This window comes from Vipera berus, assembly GCF_964194415.1.
Source record: "Vipera berus genome assembly, chromosome: 1".
NCBI lineage: Eukaryota > Metazoa > Chordata > Lepidosauria > Squamata > Viperidae > Vipera > Vipera berus.
Window position 1 is genome coordinate 338,887,364 of NC_138202.1, and position 19,918 is coordinate 338,907,281.

The 19,918-nt window shown below is 45.7% G+C and overlaps 1 protein-coding gene across 1 annotated transcript in view; it reads left to right on the forward strand.

The window, feature by feature from the left end:
• FKBP6 (FKBP prolyl isomerase family member 6 (inactive)) overlaps positions 1 to 19,918 on the forward strand; it is a gene marked incomplete at both ends in the record, with an annotated part of 65,100 nt that overhangs the window by 44,096 nt on the left and 1,086 nt on the right. The window lies entirely within an intron of this gene.

The following is a 19,918-nucleotide window of genomic DNA, read 5'->3' on the forward strand; positions in this document are numbered from 1 at the left end:
TGATTTACATTCAGATGCTTGGCAACTGATTCATATTTATGACGGTCACAGTGTCCCAGGGTCATCTGAAGGGACCAAAACCTGCTGCAACCACCCAGCAGAAGGGGGGAATAAAAACCAAACACTGCCCCCACCCCACCCCACCCCCATTGCCAATCCTCAACAGAAATGCTCACAACAATGAAAAACTTGGACAGGAGGAAGAGTGCCGCCAGGCGGGCAGGCAGGTGTCTTGCTGGGCTGTGGCTTGGGGGGCACTTTTTCAGTGCTATTGTAACTTCATTAAGTTCAGTGAAGTTACTAACTTTTTTCAGTGCCATTGAACAGTCACTAAGCAAAGTGTTGTAAGTCGAGGACTACCTGTACTTCATCACTTTTTTCCTTTTTTTTTTTTTGGTCATCAAGTTTTTGACACCTTGCTAGGCGACTGGTGGTACTCGGATGTTGCCATATCCTAAAAGTGGTACAATGGGTGAAAAGGTTGAAAAGCCCTATTCTAGTCCAACGTCCTGCTCAAGCAGGAGACCCTATACCATTTCAGACAAGTGACTCTCTAGTCTCTTTTTACAAGCCTCCAGTGATGGAGCACCCACAAGACATTACACTGGCTTATTGTTCTCACTGTCAGGAAATTTCTCCTTAGTTCTAGGTTGGTCTTCTCCTCAGTTAGTTTCCTCCATTGCTCCTTGTCCTGCCTTCAGGTGCTTTGGAGAATATGTTGACCCCCTCTTCTTCTTGGCAGCCCCTCAAATGTTGGAACACTACTGTCATGTCACCCCCCAGTTCTTCTTTTCACTAGACTAGCTTTGATTTAGGCACCAAAGTCAAACACCTTAGGACTGCTCTGTGTGAAAAGCCCCAAGCTTCTTCCTCCCTCCTTCTTCTCATCCCACGTTTCCAAGCTTGAGAAATGGAGGAAACCAATAGCTGCAAGGATGCCAGGAACCACAGTCTCCCCGCTTCCCAAGATACAACTTTTCCTGTGTTTGCTCCTTCTGTCCCGAACAAGTTCTGGGCAGGCTTTCCACTGGAGTTGTATGCCTCTTTCTTCTGGCTATTGATACTGGATCTCCTTTGAGGACTATAAAGAAAGGCAATTCAGCCTTTCACCAAGAAAACATGTTTTTGTTTCCAGAAAAAGCTTTCAGGCAAAGATTGCTGATGTGCAAGAATTCTGGATATTGAAATCTATATGTCTAGAGAGCAGCCGGGTTGGGAAATGCTGTTTTAGGGCGATGGTATTAACTCTGAGGAAACTTTTTCTACTTGTCCCACATGTTATGGAAGGTGCTAATGTGGCATAAGGATGAATTAGACAATCCTGTTGGCTGGTCACCTGGACCGAACAAAGGAGATCGTGCCTTAAAAGTCTCTGAACCAAGACCCTCGAACAATTTCAGCCAAGAACGAATGAATCCAAAGGAAAAGAAAACACTTTCAAATTGCAGGAAGTATATATCTCTTACTTGCTTGACTTTCAAAGTTACAGTATGCATAAAACCTAAATGCACAAGGATTTGTGTCTAATGCCAGGACCTGACTGATTGCTTTTGGTAATAGGGTGCTAAATAGATAAGCCCTCCTTGGGCCAGTGTCAATAATAATAATAATAATAATAATAATAATAATAATAATAATAATAATAATAATAATAATAATAATAATAATAATAATAGGTTGGAAGGGACCTTGGAGGTCATCTAGTCCAACCCCCTGCTCAGGCAGGAAACCCTATACCATTTCAGACAAATGGCTGTCCAGTCTCTTCTTAAAGACTTCCAGTGTTGGAGCATTCACAGCTTCTGGAGGCAGGTTGTTCCACTGGTTAATTGTTCTAACTGTCAGGAAGTTTCTCCTTAGTTCTAGGTTGCTTCTCTCCTTGACTAGTTTCCATCCGTTGTTTCTTGTCCTGCTTTCAGGTGCTTTGGAGAATAGCTTGACTCCCTCTTCTTTGTGGCAGCCCCTGAGATATTGGAACACTGCTAGTAGGTTCTACCACAAAGTAAAAATATTAACAGCCAGCCCCTTAAACTGAGAGGTTCACAGCAGCTAACAATAAAGTTGAAGCAGAAAAGTTTCTTTGAAGGCTACATAAACAGAAAAACCTGAAATGCCAGGGAGAAGGGATTGGTAGTGATAGACAAGCATCTTTCAGGATCTTTTGTCCTGGACAACAGTGTCCTCCCAATTTGGATCAAGAAGCCAACTTTCCCCTTACCCCTCTTGCTGTCCTTCTAGCCAATTTGTGCCCCTTCATGCACCTTTCCATCAATCCTTCTGATAATTACCCTAGTCTCAGTTCCCTCTCACTGAAAAAAGTAGGCAGAAACAGAGCTCTTGATGGCTTCTTCCAACACCACTGGCAGGTTAGGCGGCTACAGATAGCAGAAACAATACCTGGAGCTGGGCCTATAAGTAAGACAAACTTTCTTTCCCGGCTTCCTTCTTCTACTGTATATTATTTGTGAAGGAGATCAAACCAAAGGGGTTGCCTGTGAATGAAGCCCCAGGCCCTGGGTTTCCTGCCTGATACCCTGGGGGTGTGTTTAAATGCAGCCCTTGACTCTGAAAGCCACATATTACTCTTGGCAAAGACTTGATGTTGCCAGCCAACAGCAACAGTTTTACATATTTAAGTAAAATTAAATTAAAAGACATGTATTTTTTTTTTAGATCTGTGTCCCATCCAGTTCTCCCTCCGTGCAAGTCTTTGGCCCTTCTTTGCTGCTAACTCTTTCCTTTCTGGCTTTCTCTGAAAAGAGGGAGCATCCCCAGTGGGGTGGCTGTGTTAGATGGTTGTTTCTGTCTGCATTCAAGTTGGAAGTACCTACAGAGACGACCGAAGGTGCTTCTGGATTGAAAGGATTTGCCTGTGAAAACACCTTTGCCCAGGGCAGGGGTAGGCAACCTCGGCTCTTTTATGACTCGTGGACTTCAACTCCCAGAATTCCTGAGCCAGCCATGCTGAGGGGAAAGGGAGAGGTTTCCAAGCTGAGCCATGCTGCCTCAGGAATTCTGGGAGTTGAAGTCCACGAGTCATAAAAGAGCCAAGGTTGCCTACCCCTGGCCCAGGGGGACGCTTGTTTGCCAAAGTAACTAAGTCTTCAGAGAGGTTCCTTTCATGTCTCCCTGGTTGGTTGTTGAAGGAGCTACAACAGTTCAATTAGACAAATTGGTTTGTTTTCAGACTTTCTCTACAATGAATGTGTTTTTTATTGTCATATTATAATAGTAAGATAACGATATATAGGTTTGGTTCGTTACAAAATGGAGCTGCAACAAGAAAAGGCAAAGGAGTAAACTAAAGATGAACTCCAAAGAATGGGCTGCATCCTTTTCTTAACCCCGCAGAACCGTTTTCCAGCTGTGGACTGTCCTTTGGCCATAGGTGGTACACCAGGAGCATTGCAAGAAAATCTGGACCGGTTGCATCAAGTCAGCTGGACAGAGAGACCAAAAAGTAGGGAGAACACCGAAGGCCAGCCACTCCCTTCACTCCCAAATAGAATAAATCCAAACTGACATAGGTAAAGGACTGGGGGAAGAGGGAGAATGACTTCCTAATTTTGATAGCAAACTGCACTGTCAAATTTCACTGCCAAATCACATGGCCAGTTTTCAGCAGTGAGTGTTTTGGGGGGACTGCATAATACAGCTGGAAGGTGTCCCTTCCAGTTTGAATTGGAAACAAGAGAGCCCCATGTCCAGAATCCATCCAGCCTAGCCCTGGCTACTATAACTGGCAGTGGATCTCAAGATCTCATGACAAGTAATCTCTCCATCCCATTGACTCAAGATTCATTTTGACAAGAGATGGCGGCAATGTGTTTGGACACTGGGCGGGTTGGAGCTGGGCTTGCTTTATTTGTCAGATTATCAAGATGTTTTGGATAGACATTCTACAGACACATATAAAAGCAAATTCATCTCGGCTGGCTGCAAGAGAGGGAATAAATCCAAAATCTATATTAAGGCAATATATTTCTCCGGCCAACTTAGGTTTACAAAATTATGTGAAGACTTTCAACTTGTAAAAAATATTGGGTTTGTTACATCTATTTCCTACCATTTTCTCTAAGAGCTCAAGGCAATGTACGGGGGTGGGGTGGGGGTGTCTACCATTACTTTATTCCCATAGTAACAACTATATTGTAGAGTAGTTGGGCTGATCAAGAACTGTCTCAGGGACACCCAGTGATTCCACTTTAACACCCAACACACAGTCATTTATGTTTTTGTCACTTCCTGCAATAAACTCTACATGGGTCTCCCTTGAAGAGTACTTTGAGGCTTTAGCTAGAGCAAAATGTGATGGCACTGGATGTTATGGGTGCTGGTCATTCAGCACGTCACACCTCCATGAGCTACGTTGGCTATCAGTATGTCTCTGGGTGCAATTCAAGGTGCTGGTGGCTTATCTTTAAAACCATTCATGACTTGGGGCTGAGTTACTTACAAGACCACCTTACCCAGCAGCATCAACCTATTAGAACTGGCAAGACAGATATGCTCTGGGTCCTGTCAGTGTGGGGGTGTCATCTGTTGGGACCCAGGAGGACAACTTTTTCTGCCCTGGGGTGAGCTTAATTCCCCCAGAAATTAGATTGGCCCCAACCCTGCTGGCCTTTCACAAGGCACTGAAAACCAGACTGTGCTATTGAGCTTTGGCCCCTGATCGCATGGAGGCTTATTTGAGTGTTTGTGAGTTTTCTCAGCTGCAGTTTTAATATTTTTGTTGGTTTTAATTTTGGTTGCTTCTTATTGTTTCTATTCTGTCTAACTGTAATCTGCCCAGAATAATATATATGAGACGGGCCACCTGTAAACTTAATAAATAAATAAACTTTAATTTGGTTCACCCAAATTCGATTCCAGCACTTGAATTATTACACAATACTGTGCTAAACAAACAGGGGGCGAGGGGGGGGGAAAGAAAAAACATTTCCTGTCAGGAAATGCAGAAATAGAGCCTAGTGACGTGACCATGGAATTCGTGCCTTTTCTTCTGAGTTGCTTCTATTAGATTCCTTTTATATGATGTTTTCTTTCTTTTAAAATATGAAGTACCTGGAATGTTTTGATGGAAATATTTATTCAAGCTTGAAAAAGAAGATGAAAAATCCACCAGAAAATATCTCCATATCCTTGAGAACAATTGTTTTTTTTTTCCCCATCTCCCCGCTCTACTTTAGAGGTGCTGATGTGCCAGTTCATTTGCATCAATATTTATAAACGGAACAACTACATAACAATGCGAAGTGCCCGTCTCAAGCCAGTTTAATCCTGGGAAATGGTAGCAGAGCCTTTGTTTTCCCCCCGAAGCCATTTCTACTGAGCCCCACTTTCTCCTCCAGCCCATCCATCCTGAGCTGGACAGCTAGTGTTTTTATTATTATTACTTGATCAATACTCATCTTTCTATCCAGGGAGTACTCAAGACAGAGTTAAAAGTAATAAGAAAATGATATTTTGATAGTGTTCAGACAACAACCACCCAAAGTCTCTGGGGACTGAATGGCATATAAATTAAATAAATTATTATTACAAAATGCTTTAACCTTAATGAATTAATCATTCTCCATATTTGCACAATACACAACTATACAATAATCAAAGATCCAGAATTCATGTGACATGCTAAACCACAAAATAAAAGAACAAAAACTCCAAATTTAACCAGGTTAATATTAGCTAAACTAGCACACTTAATATGGGACGCGGTGGCTCAGTGGGTTAGGACGCTGAGCTTGTTTGGCGGGTCAAATCCCGAGTGCCGTGTAACAGAGTGAGCGCCTGTTACTCGTCCCAGCTTCTGCCAACCTAGCAGTTCGAAAGCACATAAAAATGCAAGTAGAAAAATAGGGACCACTGCGGTGGGAAGGTAACAGAGTTCTGTGCACCTTTGGTGTCTAGTCATAGACATACATAAATCCATACTACGCATGCCCAAGATGGCGGACGTGCTGGGCTGAGCTCCATGGAGTGTTTCCAGTTTTGGCGTCCTTACCGGTCTTCTGGGGTTCCTGCAAGCCCGCGGAGATGTTTTTCCTCTGTGTCGTGGCTCGGAGAGTTGATTGAACTGAGAGAGAAGAAGAGTCGGCATGTTGTTGGAGTTGCAGCCCTCCATTTTCCATCTAAGCTTCGGTGTCTTCATCTCGGAGGTCCCCGGTGGAGCTGGGAGGAGCCGCGGCTTGGAGGGCTCCGAATGGTGGATCCTCAGGGCCGATAAAGCCGCGGCCTAGAGTGGCCTCTTATACTCCCGTATGCTTTGTAATGGAGGTTGACTCGGCGTTGGGATAGAACGGTGGAGTGATCGACAGCGAGCAGAATGGGGAGCGCTTTGCTGGCTCGTGGCCTCTGCGCGGTCTGTGGAGGATTGTTTGAAGTTACTTTTGCCTGTTCTCGACCGGGGAGACCTGTGGCTGGCGTGGGATTGCCTGACTTCTGGTGCTGTGTGTGGCTGGCTGGGCGACGTGCTTTTTGCCTCCGGTTTTCAGCTCCCTGCATCGGGGTCCATCTATCTGCCATCCAGCGTCTCCTGCTCTCCCCGCTTTGCTCTTCCCGCCTTGAGATGAACCGTGCTCTCCAACCTAACTATGGTTACCCTCAGGTTAACCCTGATAGCTGCTGCTCTTCTCCTTCTCTCTCTATGGTCCCTACTGTAGCAAGAAGGTCTTGGACGAGCCTCCATGAGAGGGCGGCTCGTATGTGTTATCATCGATACCAACCAATTACCATCTGCTGCCTCCCTAGAGGTGAGAGATCTAGGGAGGTATGCCTTACTGAGTTGGTATTTGTCCATCCCATGATAGATCCGGGCCCTTCGTGAGAGAGAGGTGCCTGTTCTATTTCGGAAGTCATCTGATTGTTACCCAGCTCAGTGGCAGGGAGCTGGTGAATTGGACACTCTCGACCTTTCAGCTTTTCAACTTTAGACTGATGGACTGCCTGACTGGACTCCCCCGGACTAATGGTTTTACCTTACTCCAGCACAGCCTTATTGGCGTTCAGGGGTGCCCCCCTCTCCTGGGCATGTCCCGCCTTCCTCTCCATCGTTCCTCTTGATGACGGGCCCAATTATTGGAACCCTGAGAGATGGCTGGGCAGGGACAGGAGCCTCTTTTCCAAATTTAACAAGAGGCCCCTGGTGTGTTTTTTAGCGAAATATTTTGTGGGGTTAGGGAGGGGGGTGGGTTTACAGGTTCGGTTGGAAACTAGGGGGGGTTCCACCAACCGTTTCTCAGACCAGGTCGGGGATTAATCGCGCCGTGGTGGGGGTTGGGCTGGGGGCCTACGGGGCCCCGGAGCGGGGTGTGGGATTGCCTATTCCCACGGCGGTAGGGAATGGCCGCAGGTGTATGAACAGAGGGCCATATCAATATCCGGGAGTGCGTCCCCGCTGTCTCCAAGCGGTGATGCGCTCCGACCCTCTGATTTCAGCCCGTGGTACCGGGAGCGAGGATGAGCAGCCACCTGAGCTCAGGCTCGTGTATTTCAATGCCAGGTCCATAATGAATAAGGCACCTCTCATTCGTGAGCTGATTGAGGAGGAGCATGCAGACCTGGCTTGCATTACGGAGACCTGGTTGGGCCCAGAGGGTGGGGTCCCCCTGGTTGATCTTTGCCCATCAGGCTTCCGGGTGCTGCACCAGCCTCGGGCTCAGGGTAGGGGCGGTGGAGTGGCAGTAGTTGTGAGGGAGACCTTATGTCCGCGGGAGGCCACCATAGTCCAGATAGTCGGGTGTGAGTCCCTCCTCCTGAGATGTGGCCCTAGAGCTCAGTTGGGCTTGCTGCTGGTGTACGTTTCGCCTAGTCGCGTAGCAGCAGCCCTGCCTGAGCTTCTCGATATCCTCTCAGGGTTGGTGGTTGAGTTCCCCAAACTTATAGTTTTGGGTGACTTCAACCTACCATCCCTGGGGGGATCATCTGAGTTAGCTCGGGAGTTCATGGCTTCCATGACGGCCATGGACCTGATGCAGGTTATTCAGGGCCCAACTCATGGGGGGGGGGTCACACGCTCGATCTGGTTTTTCTATCCGGACGGTGGTTAGATGATCTCGTGGGGGGGGTTCCCCAACTATTATACCCCTGTCATGGACCGATCATCATCTCCTGCGGTTGGTCTTCCGTTTTGCCACTCCCCGTCGTGGGGTTGCTGAGCCAATAAGATGGTTCCGTCCTAGGCGCCTGATGGACCCTGAGCAGTTCCAGATGGCACTGGGGCCCCCACCTGCCTCCTTTGCTCACAGCTCGGTCGATGCCCTAGTGGAAGCCTGGGAAAGGGCAGCCACGGAGGCACTCGACCAAGTTGTACCCATGCGGCCCTTGACCTGCCGCAGATCCCAATGGGCTCCATGGTTCTCCATGGAGCTCCGGGAGATGAAGCATCGGAGACGGGGCCTAGAGAGCTGTTGGAGATCCAGCCGATCCGAATCCGACCGGTTATGACTAAGGTCGTTTACGAGAACTTATCTCGTGGTGATGAGGGTGGCAAGGTCTAACCACTTTGCCACCCTCATCGCGTCCGCAGATAATCGCCCAGCCGCCCTGTTTAGAGTAACTCGCTCTCTCCTTAATCAGGAGGTGAGGGAGGAACCCTTGCAGGGTCGAGCCGAGGAGTTTAGTCGATTTCTGTCGGACAAAATCGCTCGGATCCGGACCGGTCTGGACTCCGACTGGGCAGAGCCTGACGATGAGGATACGGGCAGCCTTGTTGATGTAATCTGGGAAGAGTTCGACCCTGTGACTCCTGAAGAAGTGGACAAGATCATGGGGAAGCTGAGCTCCACCATGTGTTTGTTGGACCCGTGTCCCTCCTGGTTGACTTATGCGGTCCGGGATGGGACACGAGGCTGGCTCCAGGCAGTGATTACTGCCTCTTTGAGTGAGGGTAGCTTTCCCGCCGCCTTGAAGGAGGCGGTGGTGAGACCCCTCCTCAAGAAGCCTGCCTTGGACCCAGCAATATTGAACAACTTTCGTCCGGTCTCCAACCTTCGCTTTCTGGCGAAGGTTGTTGAGAGCGTGGTGGCGCAACAGCTCCCTTTGTTCTTGGATGAAGCTGATTATCTAGACCCGTACCAATCGGGTTTCAGGCCCGGGTACAGCACGGAGATGGCATTGGTCGCGCTGGTGAATGATCTCTGGCGGGCTCGGGACAGGGGCTGCTCCTCTGTCCTAGTCCTTTTAGACCTCTCAGCGGCTTTTGATACCATCGACCATGGTATCCTGCTGCGACGTCTCAGGGGGTTAGGAGTGGGAGGCACAGTTCTCCAGTGGTTCTCCTCCTACCTTCTGGGACGCTCGCAGTCGGTGTTGGCAGGGGGGCAGAGATCGACCTTGAGACCTCTCATTTGTGGAGTTCCTCAGGGATCGGTTCTCTCGCCTCTCCTGTTCAACATCTATATGAAGCCGCTGGGTGAGATCATTCGTGGTTTTGGAGTTGGGTATCATCAATATGCTGATGATACCTAGCTTTTTATTTCGACCCCAAACCACCCCAGTGATGCCCTCGACGTGATGTCCCGCTGCCTGGAGGCGGTCCGGGTCTGGATGGGGAGGAACAGGCTTCGACTCAACCCTGACAAGACTGAGTGGCTGTTCGTGCCGGCATCCCGGGAAATTCCGATTATCCCATCTTTGGCCATGGGGGGGTGAGCTATTACCCCCCGTAGATAGGGCGCGCAACTTGGGGGTCCTTCTAGATTCACAGCTCTCTTTAGAAGAGCATATCGGAGCTGTGACTAGGGGGGCCTTTGCCCAGGTTCGCCTGGTGCGCCAGTTGCAACCCTATCTAGACCGGGATGCCTTGCGTACAGTCACTCATGCGCTCGTGACTTCTCGTCTAGACTACTGTAATGCTCTCTACATGGGGCTGCCCTTGAAGTCCACTCGGAGGCTCCAACTGGTGCAGAATGCAGCCGCGCGAGTTGTGCTGGGGGTTTCCCGATACTCCCATGCTACACCTTTGCTCCGCGAGCTGCATTGGCTGCAGGTTGCCCTCCGGGTGAGATTCAAGGTGTTAGTAATGACTTACAAAGCCCTACATGGCATGGGTCCGGATTACCTACGGCAACACCTGCGGCCGGTGTCAACTTCCCTCCGTCCAGTGCGCTCCCACAGAGAGGGCCTCCTCAGGGTGCCTCCAATCAAAGAATGTCGATTGGTGGCCCCCAGGGGGAGAGCGTTCTCTGTGGGCGCACCAGACCTATGGAACCGCTTGCTGGTTGAGCTCCGGACGGCCCCCGACCTTTGCTCCTTCCGGCGCGATCTAAAAACGTATCTATTTGAGCAGTTTGACCTGGTCTGATGGGTTAGGGTTGGGGTTTTAAATACGTCTTAATTATTGTTTTAACCTTGGGCATTTATTTAATCGCTTTTAACTTTTGTATCCTCTTTTGTATTTATTGCCCTGTACACCGCCCTGGTGGTGAAAGGAAAGTCCGATGCTGTAAAGATTTTTTCTCCATAGGAACCTGGAATGTAAGATCCATGAATCAAGGCAAGCTGGACGTGGTCAAACAAGAGATGACAAGACTGAACATCGACATCTTAGGTATCAGCGAACTAAAATGGACAGGAATGGGTGAATTTAATTCAGATGACCATCAGGTATACTACTGTGGGCAAGAATCCCTCAGAAGAAATGGAGTAGCCTTCATAGTCAATAAAAAAGTAGGAAAAGCAATACTGGGATACAATCCTCAAAATGACAGAATGATCTCAGTTCGAATCCAAGGCAAACCATTCAATATCACAGTAGTCCAAGTCTATGCCCCAACCACCGGTGCTGAAGAGGATGAAATTGACCGGTTCTATGAAGCCCTACAGCACCTTATAGAACTAACACCAAAAAATGATGTCCTTATCATCATGGGGGATTGGAATGCTAAAGTAGGAAGCCAAAAGATAACCGGAATAACAGGCAAGTTTGGCCTTGGAGTACAAAATGAAGCAGGGCACAGGCTGATAGAATTTTGTCAAGAGAATACGATGGTCATAGCAAACACTCTTTTCCAACAACCCAAGAGACGGCTCTACACATGGACATCACCAGACGGTCAACACAGAAATCAGATTGACTATATACTCTGCAGCCAAAGATGGAGAAGCTCTATACAGTCAGTAAAAACAAGACCAGGAGCTGACTGTGGCTCAGACCATGAGCTTCTTGTTGCAAAGTTTAGGCTTAAACTGAAGAAAGTAGGGAAAAGCACCAGGCCAGTCAGGTATGAATTAAATCATATCCCCGTTGAATATACAGTAGAGGTGACAAATAAATTTAAGGAATTAGATCTGATAGACAGGGTGCCTGAAGAACTATGGACAGAGGTTCGCAACATTGTACAAGAGGTAGCAACCAAAACCATCCCAAAGAAAAAGAAATGCAAGAAAGCAAAATGGCTGTCTGAGGAAGCTTTGCAAATAGCTGAGGAAAGGAGGGAAGCAAAAGGCAAGGGAGAAAAAGAAAGATACGCCCAATTGAATGCAGAATTCCAGAGAATAGCTAGAAGAGATAAGAATGCCTTCTTAAATGAACAGTGCAAAGAAATAGAAGAAAACAATAGAATAGGGAGGACCAGAGATCTTTTCAAGAAAATTGGAGAGATGAAGGGAATGTTCAATGCAAAAATGGGCATGATAAAGGACCAAAATGGCAGGGACCTAACAGAGGCAGAAGAGATTAAGAAGAGATGGCAAAATTACACAGAAGAACTATACAAGAATGAGCTTAACGTCCCTGATAATCACAATGAGGTGGTCACTGAGCTCGAGCCAGACATCCTAGAATGTGAAGTGAAGTGGGCCTTAGAAAAGCTGAGCAACAACAAAGCTAGTGGAGGTGACAGTATTCCAGCTGAGCTATTCAAAATCTTAAAAGACGATGCAGTAAAAGTGCTACACTCAATTTGCCAGCAAATTTGGAAAACTCAACAGTGGCCACAGGATTGGAAAAGATCAGTTTACATTCCAATTCCAAAGAAAGGCAGTGCCAAAGAATGTTCAAACTATCGCACCATTGCACTCATTTCTCATGCTAGTAAAGTTATGCTTAAAATCCTACAAGCTAGACTCCAGCAGTATGTGGATCGAGAACTACCAGAAGTACAGGCAGGATTTCGAAGAGGCAGAGGAACTAGAGATCAAATTGCCAACATACGCTGGATCATGGAGAAAGCTAGGGAGTTCCAGAAAAACATCTACTTCTGCTTCATTGACTATGCTAAAGCCTTTGATTGTGTGGATCATAACAAACTGTGGCAAGTTCTTAAAGAGATGGGAGTACCAGACCATCTTATTTGTCTCTTGAGAAACCTATATGCGGGTCAAGAAGCAACAGTGAGAACTGGACACGGAACCACTGATTGGTTCAAAATTGGGAAAGGAGTCCGGCAAGGCTGTATACTGTCGCCCTACCTATTTAACTTATATGCAGAGCACATCATGAGAAAGGCAGGGCTAGAGGAGTCAAAAGTTGGAATTAAGATTGCTGGAAGAAATATCAACAACCTAAGATATGCAGATGATACCACTCTAATGGCAGAAAGTGAAGAGGAACTGAAGAGTCTCTTGTTGCGAGTGAAGAAGGAGAGTGCAAAACTTGGGTTGAAACTAAACATTAAGAAAACCAAGATCATGGCATCCGGCCCTCTCAATTCCTGGCAAATAGATGGGGAAGAAATGGAGGTAGTGACAGATTTTATTTTCCTGGGCTCCAAGATCACTGCAGATGGGGACTGTAGTCAAGAAATTAATAGACGCTTGCTCCTGGGGAGGAAAGCCATGGCAAATCTAGACAGCACACTAAAAAGCAGAGACATCACCCTGTCAACAAAAGTGCGTATAGTCAAGGCTATGGTCTTCCCAGTTGCAATGTATGGCAGTGAAAGTTGGACCATAAGAAAGGCTGAGCGCCAAAGAATTGAGGCCTTTGAACTATGGTGCTGGAGAAGACTCCTGCGAGTCCCTTGGACTGCAAGGCGATCAAGCCGGTCAGTCCTAGAGGAGATCAACCCTGACTGCTCTTTAGAAGGCCAGATCCTGAAGCTAAAACTCAAATAGTTTGGCCACCTAATGAGGAGGAAGGACTCACTGGAGAAGAGCCTAATGCTGGGAAAGATTGAGGGCAATAGAAGAAGGGGACGACAGAGAATGAGGTGGCTGGATGGAGTCACTGAAGCAGTAGGCGTGAGCTTAAATGGACTCCAGAAGTTGGTAGAGGACAGGAAAGCCTGGAGGAACATTGTCCATAGGGTCGCGATGGGTCGGATGGGTCGGACACGACTTCGCAACTAACAACAACAACACACCGCCCTGAGTCCTTTGGGAGAAGGGCGGTATAAAAATATAATAATAATAATAATAATAATAATAATAATAATAATAATAATAATGATGATGATGATGATGATGATGATGATGATGATGCTGGCCACCATGACCACGGAGACATCCTCGGACAAGCGCTTCGGTTTTGAAATGGAGATGAGCACCAGCCCCTAGAGTTGGAAACGACTAGCACACATGTGCGGGGAAAACTTTGCCTTTACCTTAGCACACTTAACCAGAGTCAGTGGGTTTGAGTTCATTTTAAATTAAATGACTATAAACTAATTCAGACTGAGAAGCCTGTCTCAGGGCTTCACTGCTTTTTTAAAACAAGCATGGGTGCTGCATCCCATAGCTTGGTAGCTACCTTCTTCCAACATGCCAATGGCCCAAATTTGTTTCCACAAATGTGTTGACCCAAATGTTTAACTTCATCCCTGAATTAACCCATTTTTGGGGATCACAAAAATACAATGCATCGTAAACTAGTCCAATAGGCACAACACAATAAATCTCACCACATACACAAACCGGTATTAATCAAGTTTCTTTGCTCATAGAGCGTATATGGTGTAAACATAAGTGGCATAGGGGTGACAATAACCTTGCATGGCTTGATTGGATTCAGCAAGAAATGAGCAAGGATCATTTGAAAGGGGAGCAAACTACAAGATATTGGAGGACAGAGCTGTATACCCTGTGACTTCTATGCACTGAATGTAGTGGTGGTAAGCAAAGCCCATTCTTGCAAGACATGATTTTCTGCCAGCCCAGCCTATTTTAGTACCTAGACTTTTGAAATGAGATGGGCAAATAAATTTCATACATACATACATACATACGTAAAGGTAAAGCCTTGGTGGAGCAGTGGGCTAATGCCTCCTTAAGTAACACCAGCTGCCTGCAATTAGTGCAGGTTCGCATCCGACCAGGCTCAAGGTTGACTCAGCCTTCCATCCTTCCGAGGTAGGTAAAATGAGGACCCAGATTGTTGGGGGCAATTAAGCTGACTTTGTAATAATGCTGCTGGGGTGTGTGTGAAAGCCCTAATAAGCAGGCATATACATAGAATGAAGGCTACTGCTAAGCTTGTAAGCCGCTCTGAGTCTTCGGAGAAGGGCGGGATATAAATGGAATTAAAAAAAAAAGGTTCCCCCGCACATGCGTGCTAGTCGTTTCCAACCCTAGGGGCCGGTGCTCATCTCCGTTTCAAAGCCGAAGAGCCAGCGCTTGTCCGAGGACATCTCCGTGGTCATGTGGCCGGCATGACTAGACGCCAAAGGCACACGGAACGCTGTTACCTTCCCACCGTAGTGGTCCCTATTTTTCTACTTGCATTTTTACGTGCTTTCGAACTGCTAGGTTAGCAGAAGCTGGGACGAATAACAGGCGCTCACTCTGCTACGCAGCACTCGGGATTCAACCCGCCAAACTGCCGACCTTCTGATCGACAAGCTCAGCGTCCTAGCCCACTGAGCCACCATGTCCCTTATACATACATACATACATACATACCCTCAGGTGGCAAAATGCCATTGTCCAATCCCGAGCGCTGATAGAGTGGTAGCTTTCCATCTGAGCAAAAGATTGCTAGTATGCTTAATTGTATCAAGTAAAGATCTGAGAGATGAATTACACATCATGCTAAATTTGATGACTGTTAACTTTGTTTTGTTATGGATTAGGGACGTGTGAATCTAGCCTGACAAGTTACTGTCTGGTTCAAAGGATTCTGCAAGCTCCGAAAATACTTTAATTCAGCACTCAGGTTCATTTGCAAGAATTCACCTACATCTGTTTGATGATTGATTCCATCTTCAATCATGTCTATTGACTGGCTCTTCTCTTCCTTTCTGCTCAAATTGTTTATTTCAAAAAGCGCGCTTGTTTCCATCACATGCTTTCTAGGTCAACTTTACTGTGGCAGAAATGGGCAACCAGTAAACTTGTTATTCAGCTTCCAGCTCCTAAACCTACAGCATGCAATCTGAAGGCTGCCCCACTTCAGCAACAAAATAGTAGCTGAGTTCACAGGTTTCACTAAGCCAGAATGTGACCTGTTTACTGAAATGTACTGTTTTAATTACTAAACTATAGCTTGCACCATATTTTTTTTAAAACTTGTCAACTTTTAAGATGTGTGGACTCAACTCCCAGAATTCTCCCTCTGCTCTAAAGCTTTAAAGGGCAGCTGATAAGATTCAGCTATTTTCACAACAGCCTGTTTCAATGGGGGAAACTATTCTTTAAGTTCCAGATGGCAGCTGCTTGTAAGGAAACCTTTAAACGTGCTTTGGATGCCCTAGTTTGTATAGCTTTTCTTTAGGACAAGGAAAGGGTACATTTGTAAAGTCATGCTGAGGCCAAACAGCTTTCATGAAAGTACCAATTTGTTATCCTGACTGATGAATATGAGAAGCATTTCAGAGCAGTAATGGGGGCAATTTAGGGTTGCAAGTGGAAACACAAATCTGCATATACAGCTGTGGTTGTTAGGTGGTTTTCTTTCAGACTTATGAGCAAATGACCATTCGGTTTTATTTGGGCAAGTTCTCCAAGTTCTAACATTATGGAATAGGGAATTCTCTCCGACTATATCCGTGACCCACCCACAATGCATTAATTATTAAATCACATTTATCTAGCCACCCATCGCACACAGTGACTCTGGCTGGTATACACATTAGAGCAACAGCCCAGAATGGTAAACAATGGTCTTATTTTATTTGCTGCCCATTAGAGAACCAATGTTCCCTAACATGGTGCTCTCAAGATGTGTCAGGGTTGTATGCACCCTAACCAACCTGGCTGCAAATTTTGGGAGTTGGCATCCCAGCACTTCTGGAGTGTATCAGGCTGAGTTGATATAATTATCAACTCCTTTATGCTGGCCAGCTAAAGAGATAACTTGTTCCAGAGATTTCTGAAATGGTTAACCAGCAAAAAGGGGCTCAAGACATGACACAATGGAGCTTGCTTACTTTTGGATTTTAAGTATAATTATTTAATTCTAAGAATGGCGCTATAAAATTGTTGTGCTACAGAGGCTGTCATTAATTTCTCCATGGAATTTTTTAAAAAGAAAATCATCTGAAGGAACCAGCTTGAACTAAATAGACCATACATTTATTGAATTATCAAATCTAAATTGTGAGTGGAGGAAAGGTCAGCTCTGGTCAAGCTATGGCTGTGTGGTTCTTTTTCCCTGCCCTTTTGGGTTTCATGTGTCTTGTTGGAAAGCCTGTGCTCATAGCTACAGTCAGGGCTTTTTTTCTCATAGAACGCTCAGAACGGAGTTCCGGCACCTTTTTTGGATGGAACCTTGTAGGGTAGGCAAGGCGGGTTGTATGACATATGTGAGTTCCGGCACCTTTTTCTTTTACAAAAAAACACTGGGTACTTAGAAGGTCAGGAAAGGAAGAGTTACCATCCTGATTATGCTAAACACCCTTTTCTTTCTTTGCATTTGCTCTCTGCTCTCTGCTTGTAAATGCAGCCTGACAGTCAGATTGGACTGACAAGTATCCCTCCAGGAAAAGATGCAGATAAGGCATAATGCCAGAATGTGGCTGGAATTGCTTAGATAGTCTCTCACATTTGGGCACTGAACTATTATTTTAAAGCTAACCTGAAGCACTCGCTGACAATTATGACCTCAGAAGAAACATTACCAGTAACTTACGAGTGAGGCAGACTTGTATTATTATGTTGATCTGTGCGCTTAATATTTCTATGTCAAGAGGCAATGAGTTCCATAGGTAGATTATGCTTTAATCTGTTTTTGATTTGAACAGTATAGTAGACTAGGCTAAAACAGAGTTGAGTATCTGTGATTCAGCATGTTGTGAAAATCAGGCCATTATGTTAAGGCATAAGATACTTTATTTGTTTGTGTATCTTTTTAAACACGCCCGTTACGAGGAGACAAACAAGGTACTAAACCTAGGTTCAGGATTTAATGTGATGCAAGAATTCAGCCTTAACATTCTTGCAACATCTCTTGTCAGAAAAGTCTGAAAGGAGGGAACTGCAATACAGATCCCTGAAATTAATATATTTTCATCTGCATGGGCTGTAGATCAGCCACAGGGGTCTTTGATGAAAGAACAGAAAGCCATAAAGCAGGTGGAGCCTTTGCAGTTGTGGAAAGCAGCGTCTGACATCAGGGATCCTGTCAAATAACACTGCCCAGATTTTTCCAATGCGTCGCCCCCTCCCCCCTCTACCATTGAAAGACAAGTTGCTGAGAACAGTTGGCGGGCAATTGATCAAGGCAACCGCCTAGAGCTGGGAGAAGTCCCCCTTTTTAGTAAGAATATTTGCATTAAAGAGGAGGAGACTGGCTAGTGGCAGGCTGGTATTAAATATTCTGTTTATTATCTTTCTTTTTTTCCTGAGCAGATCTGCACATCCCCATTCCTTGTCTACACGTGCTGCATCCATAATCATTCTGGGCACTTAAGAGAGAACATTTCATTTTCAAAGCTGTTTCTAAAGATTCCCTAATGCATTAAACATGCCCACCACGTCCCTCTCATTTAAAGACGGAAGGTAGCTCTGTTTCAAATTTTGAGCTGCAGGTCTCAGATCAACCTTTTGCATCCAGAAAATTGACAGGTTTCTTTTTTCTGTCTCTTTTTTAGAAAGGTCTGGATGAAGGGGGGGAAAAAGGTACCCCTTTGACTGCATCTTGAGCTTCAAAAGTTCCCAGGAGAATCCTGCCGTCATTGGAAGAATATGTTAATGTTAATATGCAGAAGCAAAGTCTTGGGATAGAAAGCACTGTGTGGAAGGACGCTTTTCCATCCATACCAAAAACAAAAACCAAAAGGGCTCATGCAAGAGTCATTTATAAGGCTGCCAGAGTTACTCACCATGGTAACAAAAAGCAGCTATAACAGTACAGCTCAGCTAGTTTTATTTTATTTTATTTGTGCTTAACATATTCTATAAATTCAGGCCAGTTGATTAATTAAATTTATTAATTTATGGTTGGATCACACAAGTCAAGGCAATGGATTAATTCAGAAACAGCTTAAACATTGGTGCTCAGATTAAGATCAAATTAGAATGGCTTTCAGGGAGGCGGTGGCTCAGTGGGTGAGGACGCTAAGCTTGTCGATCAGAAGGTCGGCAGTTTGGTGGGTCGAATCCCGAGTGCCGCGTAACAGAGTGAGCGCCTGTTACTTGTCCCAGCTTCTGCCAACCTAGCAGTTCGAAAGCACGTAAAAATGCAAGTAGAAAAATAGGGACTACTACGGTGGGAAGGTAACAGCGTTCTGTGCGCCTTTGGCGTCTAGTCATGCCGGCCACGTGACCACGGAGACGTCCTTGGACAAGCGCTGGCTCTTCAGCTTTGAAACAGAGATAAGCACTGGCCCCTAGAGTTGGAAACGACTAGCACGCATGTGAGGGGGAACCTTTACCTTTTTAGAATGACTTTCCTCTATAGGCATGTTCTGGGAAGGGGAGGGGGCAAGTGATACCCCACATGTTAAATCATTGTACCAGTGATGTAAATGACATATTGTACACCATTTGGCTGGTGCAAATTACATAATTTACCTTATCTGCATGATATTGTGTTTCCTCCCATTAATTCACCTAAGGCCAATTGCTTTCCTTCATTGGGATGGGAGAAGGCCCCACAGACCAGATCTTTCTTGCTTTCTGCCCTCGATAACCATGTCCCAGTCCTTCATTCCCACTGGGCTTCTTCTGAGACATCTGGGCAGGACCAACTGCTCAAGTTTGACTCTAGTAGATGGGCACAGACTCCTTCCCATTAATAGAACAAGCTTTAAAGTGGCTTTGGGCTGCCATTCTGCCCCAGTGTTTTAACAGATCTGTTGCAGGCTGCAGCCACCATTAGTTTGATTCAGACTGACTGAATGTGACTTGCGGAAAGTAAGAGTGACACCAATGTGCAGTGGCATAATGTGGGATGAGAAATTGAAGGTTCCTGAGTGTGAATTATATTAAATGGAAGGGTATTATAATTTCTTTGGTAGGGGACATCTGTCATTAGAGATTTTATAAGGGTAGGAACAACTTCCTAGGGAGCATAGGAAGTGGTGGGGTTTTTTATTATCATTTTATTGGGGTTTTTATTAATGTATCAACTGTTTTTATGGGCATGTATTTAATTATCTTTTAATTTTTGTAACTCTTGTTTTATTCTTGCCCTGTACACCGCCCTGAGTCCTTCGGGAGAAGGGCGGTATAGAAATATTAATAAATTAAATTAAATTAAATTAAATATTATGGTGGTTTGTTTGGTTGGTACCTTTGAATCAGAGTTGACTCCTGGAGATTGCTGGGACTAGGGGCCTTCAATTTTCTTGGCAAGATTTCAGAAGCAGTTTGCCACTGCCTGTTTCCTAGGGAGCAGAGGGAGTGGCAGGACCAAGATCACCCAGTTGGCTTTATGCCTAAGTGCACTCCTGGTTTTAGCCCAATGTCTTAACCACTACAAGAAACTGGCTCTCCATGTAGAACTTTTTCAGGGAGATTTTTTTTTTAAAAATCTCATTTATATCCCACCCTTCTCTGAAGACTCAGGGCGGCTTACAATCTAAGAAGCACAAATCAA